The sequence below is a fragment of the Ooceraea biroi genome, chromosome 11 (assembly GCF_003672135.1).
Source record: "Ooceraea biroi isolate clonal line C1 chromosome 11, Obir_v5.4, whole genome shotgun sequence".
In the NCBI taxonomy this organism is placed as follows: Eukaryota; Metazoa; Arthropoda; class Insecta; order Hymenoptera; family Formicidae; genus Ooceraea; species Ooceraea biroi.
Genome location: NC_039516.1, coordinates 7,583,510 through 7,590,542, shown reverse-complemented (window position 1 = coordinate 7,590,542; position 7,033 = coordinate 7,583,510). Strand labels below are relative to the sequence as shown.

The 7,033-nt window shown below is 59.8% G+C and overlaps 1 non-coding gene across 1 annotated transcript; it reads left to right on the top strand.

Moving 5' to 3' along the window:
* The first annotated feature begins 799 nt into the window (after positions 1 to 799).
* LOC113562996 lies at positions 800 to 993 on the top strand. The gene has a single exon (XR_003407283.1). It is a non-coding gene; the product is annotated as a U2 spliceosomal RNA (small nuclear RNA).
* The last annotated feature ends 6,040 nt before the right edge of the window (positions 994 to 7,033 follow it).

Sequence of the window (7,033 nt, the reverse complement as noted above, 5' to 3'; positions counted from 1 at the left end):
CACACAATCAGCCCCAATGATCTTGACACATATTTTTAATCAGCAAAACGTCGAAAAGCGATTGATCTGTGTAAATGTGATTTCTACATATAATCTGTAATATATAATTTTTAATAAAAGATATGTTCACGCAAATTGTTATTAGTTACATGATTAGTGATTTTGGAGTTCCGCAAATTTTCTTTATAATAAAAGTGTTCCGTGACTTCGAAAAAGTTAAGAACTACTGATTTAAAGAAATAAAAATGTTTTGATGTTTTTTATTTTACTTATAAATAAAATATTTTTAAATCTCAAATTTAAATGCATGCTCTGAGGACAAGATAAAAATTTCCATCGTATATGTGAAATGTATAATTTAGGAACTGTTCCCAAAATATTCGTTTATTACATATATAAGAGTCCCCAAAGCATACTTTGGGGACTATTATATACTATGTAATAAACGTATACTTTGGGGACTGTTATATATGTAATAAACGAATACTTTGGGAACAGCTCCTAAATTATACATTTCACGATGTTCTTGAAAGTAAAACTGAGAAAGAGGAAAGAGACATAAAAGTAATTATAAAAAGTATATGGTAATTATTTACATTAGGGGACACCTCGCCGATGACTTTCACCTTGACATATGTTGTTAAGGTCAACGTCCTGAGTAATCTTCAGAAGATTTTAACCGGGGGAACTTGCACTTGTGTGAGCAGCAACATGTATTAGAAAAGCTTAGCGGACTGTTATTTTGCGGGCGATAGCGAACGTGAAGTCGGTTGTCAGCCCGCTATAGCTATATTGCAGTATCGCTTCTCGGCTCTCTGAGCTAAGATCAAAAGTGTAGTATCTGTTCTTATCAGCTTAATATCTGATACAATCCTCAAGGAGGATTCAGAATATTAAACTTGTTTTTGGAACTGGGCGGGTGCTCGGAGCTTGCTCCGACTCTGTCGCGGGTCGATTCGGCATTGCAGTACCGTCGAATTCGGCCCAGTAATTTGGGAAAAAATAAATACTCAATTGGTGGGTACCGTGGCAGAGTCAACCGGGGCAGCAAAGAGCATCTGCAGCGTTCTACGTTTAAGCATTCTGAATCCTCCGCCTTAAACTCGTAATATCTCCCCGAGTCGAGGACTTAGCCGCTCGGGGATAGTACTAACGTGTAGAGCTCAGAGAGACGAAGAAAACCGTATATAATAAGTATTAATTCGAGCGTGCGTGTCGCGAGTTATAATAGTGAGAAGCGATCCGAAATTTACTAAGTGCCACAAGCGGAGGAGCGAGCGCCGACCGGGGCGGGGAGTGAGGCGCGCGGCGGTCAACCGTGACGCCATGCCGAGCCGCCATATTGCTGCCACCGTTCCCGCCATCGCCGAGTGTCCAGGCTGCGAGGAGATGCATCAACGGTGAGTCCGCGATACGTGGAACGCGGCGCCGAGTAACGGAAAATAGAGCGGGACGCGTGTTTGTCGGTTCGAGCGAGGCCTTTGGAAGGCCGCATAACAACAACAGCCGTGACTTCGAGGAGCACGAGCAATATCTGCACCTTCCGCGTGGTGCCGATATATCTATTTATTCCGTTAACTGTGATATTATATGTTATTTATTTTATAGGTGTTTTACTCTTTTACGTTTTACTCTTTGTACATATTTTATATTTTATACCGCGCTTTCTGACCACGTCGTCGCCGGCACTACGCGGAGGTTTCCTCGCTCGAGCCGGCAAACACAGTATTCGGTATACAGGAGTGACGTCCCCGCGCTCACGTCAATATTCCTCGTGGCACCGGCAATTAACAAAATATTCTCGCGCGAGCCGGATAGCACACGAGGAGTTGACGTGTTTGCTCGGTGCCGCTCAGTCGCGGATCACTCGGGCGGCCTAGAGCGATGTACCTGTGAGAACTCTGAAACTCGAAAATTCCCTAGGCCGCCTACCGTAAGGGCAGTACCACTTATAGTCGCGTTCACAGGATTTGTCTATACATGTATTATTTATTGATTGTACGCTTTTAAACCGTGTGTCGTCATATTTATTTTTATTTTCATTTACGTTTTAATTATATATTTTTATACTTTGACACAGTATTCCGTCCTTTAATTTATCGATACCTTTTATTTATTTTTCTTATATATCTTTTTATTTTATACTGCTGTGAGCGCCTTTTACCTACCTAGCTGACTATATAATTTATTTTTATTGTTATTTATACGAAAGAAGTGGTACTGCCTTTAATCGCGCAAATATGGATGCTCCCCTCGAGGTGGTCCTCGCTTACCCCATCGAAAGCAGAGTAGTCTGTCCGCGCTGCTGGGGAAGCGGGGAACTAGGTATGAGGACACGAGGCGACTTCTGCGACCCGCCGCACTTAGCGAAGCACCAGAAGGCGAAGCATCCCGGTGACACTATCACGTACAAGTGCAGCCTGTGCGAATTCAGAGGGTCTGGCCGCTACCCGCTGAAAGCGGTAAAAGCGCACTATGACAGAGAGCACGGCGGCCACCGGGATGAGTCGCCTGCCACAGTGGCGGGCGCGGATGCTGGTCGAGCGCAAAATAGCAGTAGATTGCGCGTCGGGAGCGTTTCCAACGCGGGTGTGCGGACTCGTGCGGCGGCCCTGCCGGGTACGAGTAGTGTAGGGGCTGCCGATTCGCGGCGACTCAGGCGCAACCTCCCCGCGGCCACTCCGTCGCCGCAACAAACACCCCTAGCGGCGACAACAACAGCTTCCACGACTTCAGGGAGGTCCCCCTCGTACGCGGCCGTGACAGCGGGTCCCTCCACCCGACCCGTGAGAGCTCCGTCGCTGACCGCCGGCGCGGTGGCGCGGCGGTCGCGGCGACGAGGACGACGACAGCGAGGAGGAGCAGCACGGCCGTAAGGAGAGGCGCCATCGGGACGGCCGCCACAGCGGCGACAGGGGCCACGCCGCCCATCGCCGGTATCGCCGGGGGCTCCAGTGATGCAAGTTCAGCGGAGAGAAGGAGACCCTGGAGACCCCCGGTGCCTGTGCCCGTGTGTTCGGCTTGCGGAGTGCCGACACGGCCCTCGGGTACTCCGCCGCAGCCGAATCCGCTCCGTGTCACCAGGTCGGCGCGCGTTCCCCCGCATAAACCGTCGAACACCAGCAGCGGGGGAACGGGAGGCGCGCCGTCCGTGAAGAGGAGGCAGAAGGGTGCGGCTAGGCCGGTGCACGTTTCCCCCCGCTCTCCGCAGACCATCGCGGAGAGCCAGCAGACGATCGGCGCACCACGGGGGGGAAACAGAAGCGGAGGGTCGCCCCCAGCAGCAGCAACGACGTCAGCTGCCGCCCTTGTGGGGGCGCCCAGTGCACCGGTCGCGAAGAGCACCCCGGAGCGGACCGTCGCGTCGCGGGGGACCGCGAAGAGGTCCACCAGGTCCCCGCCGGCCACCACCATCGCTGCGGCAGCGGCCGGTGTTGCGACGCGGCGGCACGCGCGGCGGAAGGCGTCGCAGTTCGGAGTCGAGCCCGGAGGCGTCTGGCGGCGGGGTTTCAGGACACCTACCCCGCCGTCTTCCCCGGAGGGCTTCTCCGAGGTGCAGGTGGCGGGTGTCTTGGGTCGGAGGAGCGCAACTCCGACGGCCCGGGCGCCCACACCTGCGGTCCCCGCGCAGCTGAGCACGACCACCACGCGCAGCACGCGAGCGGGGACCCGGGCGGCCACGTCATCGGCCGCCGTTGCGACGTCTTCGCCGGCGACACTCGTCACGTGCACGGTGACCACCTCCGTCTGCGGGGCGCCCGTGATGTCGACGGGCGTCCCCTCTGCGGCCCTCCGGCCGGTGCCTCGGCTGGAGGGGCTGCAGCCGGAGGAACATCGGCCCACAACACCACCAGTGGGCCGTCAGCACCAATCGCCACCAACATCGGCAGCATCGGAGTGCAGCGGAGGCTCACCGGCACTGGCGAGTTCTGGGCGGCGGGTGGACGCCCTGTCCATCACACCGGAACGAGAGGAGGAGCGGCGGTCTTCGGTGGCGCGACGGAGCATAGAGGGGGACGGGGTGGAGCCGTGGGTGGTGAGCCTGGGGCGAGGAGCGAGGAGGCGCCTCGGAACGGGGTCCCTGGCGTCGACACCGTCTTCGACGCCGACCAGGGGCTCCCCGGCGGGGCTGCGTACGTCGCCGAGTCCTCCACCCAACACGCCGGCGAGTTTCCCACCGCTGCCTTCAGCGGCGGTGGGCGTTTCATCTCCTGTGGCCCCTCCAACTTTGGAGGTGGCCACTACAAGCATAGTTAATGGGGAGGCGCGTCGGGGGTCCGCATCGTCGGGGGACCGCGCGGCCGTGGCGGAGCCTGCACAGGTGAGTGCTGCGAACTCTGACATAGCACCACCAGCCGCTCCCGTGGATGTCCGCGGAGTAATGGGGCGTCGACTGGGGGGGACCGCGTCTGTCGTGGGCGCTCGTAATGACGGCGAGCGCTGTCTGGCGGGTCGGGGCCGGGAGCCCCGGCGAGGTCACCCGCGACGCGTGGAGGCGCGGCCGGGGGGGCCGTTGCGCGCGGCCGTGCCTGCGCCCGAACCCGCTCAAGGGCGGCGTAGGGAGCGGAACTTGGCCGCGCGCGACGAGCTCGCCCGGCTGGCCGAAGCCGTCGTTGCGCCCGCTGACCTCGAGGACTTGGCGGTGCGAGCTGCCGAGTTCTTCGGGCGAGGCGTGGCGAGCGTGGCCGCCGCCGGGGCAACCGGCGCCACTGATCGCCCGGGACGGTCGGGGGAGGCCGCTGCGGATTTCCGGGGGGGGACGGCGGCCGCCCGTGCGCGGGACGACGTCGGGGCGCGGAGGGGACCGGCACCGGCCGGTCCTCGTAACCCACAGGGAGAAGGACGGGGGGACCGGACACGCGAAGCGGCGCGGATACAGGCGCTGTTCAGGAGGAACCGCCGCAAGGCTGTCAGAGAAGTTGTTCAGGGACCGGCCGACTTTTGCCAGGTGCAGGGTCGGGCGGTTCAGGGCACTTCGAACGACTATACGGCGGCGGGGAACGACTGGACGGCCTGCCCGCCGTGGAGCCTGTTGACCACTCGAGGCCGGAGGACGTCGCGCTCCTTATGGCTCCCTTCACGGAGGGAGAGGTGGACCGTCGGCTCAGGCGCATGACGAACTCTGCGCCTGGTCCCGACGGGATCGCCTACAATGATCTCCGTGCGGCGGATCCCGGAGCGCGGCTCCTCACAGCGCTGTTCAACGCGTGCTATCGCCTCGAGGCGGTTCCACCGTCCTGGAAGACCTCCAACACGGTATTGGTGTACAAGAAGGGCGATCGGGACTCGTTGGAGAGCTGGCGTCCTCTCGCGCTGGGCGACACAATGCCGAAACTCTTCGCTGCTGTGGCGGCCGACCGCTTGACCGACTGGGTGATCGCGAACGACAAGCTATGCCGGGCTCAGAAGGGTTTCCTGAGGGACGAGGGATGCTACGAGCACAACTTCGTCCTGCAGGAGATCCTGACCGACGCCCGAAGGACTCGCCGACACGCGGTGGTGGCGTGGTTGGACTTGTCGAACGCTTTCGGCTCTGTCCCCCATGCTGCCATCCGCAGCGCGCTCGTCAGAGCGGGCGTCCCATCGGGCCTCATAAACATCTGGGGCTCGATGTACGACGGTTGCACCACGCGCGTCCGTGCCGTTGACGGTTTCACCGCGCCCATTCCCATTCGCTCGGGCGTGCGACAGGGGTGTCCGTTATCCCCGATTATTTTCGATCTCGTCATCGACTCGGTGGTCCGCGCGGCCGCCGAGCTCACTGACGTCGGGTACGATATTCTCGGACAAACTTTCAACATTCTCGCGTACGCCGACGATCTGGCGCTTATCGCGCGCACGCCCGAGGGAATGAGGCAGCTGCTGACTGCCGTGGAGCTCGAAGCAGGGAGGGTGGGATTGCACTTCAACCCTGCCAAGTGCGCCTCATTGCACATTACCACGGGGCGCATTGGCAGGGTCCTGCCCACCGTATTCGAGATTGAGGGTCGACCCATGCCGACCCTGGCGGAGGGGGAGCCTTATCGCCACCTAGGTGTTCCCACGGGATTCTCGGTCGACCAAACACCCCTCACCACCATCGAGGGCGTGTTGAAGGACATCTGGGCAGTCGACGCGTCCCTCCTAGCCCCGTGGCAGCGGGTGGAGGTCCTGGCGGCGTTTATCCTGCCGAGGTTGGACTTCCTGCTGCGGGGCGCCGCTGTCGAGAAGCGTCCCCTGAGGGCCGTCGATCTCCATGTTCGGAGGATCGTCAAGTCCTGGCTCAACCTGCCGCAGCGCGCGAGTGCGGAGGTGGTCTACCTCCCTCCCAGCAGGGGGGGCTGTGGACTGCTTCCGCTCTCCGATCTCGCCGACGTGCTGACCATCGCTCACGCGTTCCGTCTGCTGACGGCGAGTGACGCGGTGGTTAGCGGGCTGGCGTGGGGGTCGCTGCGGGGGGTTGTGGCGAGAAGGATCGGCCACGCCCCTAGTGACGAGGAAATCGCCAGCTTTCTCTCGGGCTCGCTCGAGGGTAGGCTGAGGGGCGGAGGGGAGGCCTCGCTGTGGTCGAGGGCGCGAAACGCTGCCCGGAGACAGGCCAATCGGGCAGCCGTCCGTTGGCGCTGGTCCGAGGTCACTGGGGAAATGATCGTGGAATGCCGTGGCCCAGGAGAGCGAATCGTGAGGGTCCCTGGAAGCGCCCGCGCCCAGGTGATCCATCGCTTGCGCTCGGCTGTGATGGAGTATTACGCGGGAACGCTCCTGCGTAAGCCTGACCAGGGGAAGGTGTTCGAGGTGTCGTCGCGCGTGCCGGTGAGCAATCACTTCATGCGCGGCGGCTCGTTCACCCGCTTTGCCGACTGGCGGTTCGTCCATCGGGCCCGCCTCGACGTGCTCCCCCTTAACGGGGCCCGTCGATGGGGGACCGTGGACGAGAGGTGCCGTCGGTGCGGGAGGACAGCCGAGACCCTTCCCCACGTCATCGGTCATTGCGGCGTCCACGCCGCTGCCATACAGCTGAGACACGACGCGGTTCTGCACCGCCTCCGTAGGG